Consider the following 798-nt stretch of genomic DNA (forward strand, 5'->3'; position numbering starts at 1 on the left):
CCTGAGCTCAAACGATCCGCCCGCCTCGGCCTCCCTGAGTGCTAGGATTACAGGCGTGAGCCACCACGCCCGGCCATCAATGGAGGAATTTTTAAATCATCAGTGGGGTTTTTCCAAACTGTACTCACATCATCCTCTGGGATTCTGATATATCTTCTTGGAGAAAGCTCCTCTTACCCCTTACTGATCAATACATGCGTCACCCCACAGGACTGGAGAGGAAAACAATAAGTTGCATCAAAATAAAACAAAGAATTTGGATTCATTTTTTTTTTATAGAACAACTTTATCATTTTTCTTATTACTTTTAAGAGTTTTTCTTTAACATAGAGCTATTTGTTTTCTAAAATAAAACTCAAGCATTTCTTTGAATTAATCAGCACTGAATCTAATATGTGCAAAAAACTGTGCCCAAAGCTACCAGAATACACAGACCTAAAAATCTGAACTTTGCCTTTGGTCAGTTAAGTTTGGGTAGGAAGTGGCACTTGATGGTCAGGTTAATTGAGCTAAACTAAACAACATTCCTAAGAATGTATATTTTTATTAAACTTATGAACAGTCTGTCCTTCTGAATCTAGGCATCATGTTAGTGAAAATACAATTGCCAAGGTAGGGTGTTGGGGCAGGAATAAACCTAAATTCTGAAAAACACAGCCAAACTTCAGCTTTTCTACATATCTGTACCTTTTTCTGTCTTCACAAATCAAGTGTATGTGGAAACCTTATTTGGCCAAGGATGTACAGATAAATCACCGGAAAGAGGCTTTGCTATCTGATCTGCTCCTTGGAGATGGC

The sequence above is a fragment of the Propithecus coquereli genome, unplaced genomic scaffold (assembly GCF_000956105.1).
Source record: "Propithecus coquereli isolate 6110/MARCELLA unplaced genomic scaffold, Pcoq_1.0 Scaffold63, whole genome shotgun sequence".
NCBI classification, from domain to species: Eukaryota; Metazoa; Chordata; class Mammalia; order Primates; family Indriidae; genus Propithecus; species Propithecus coquereli.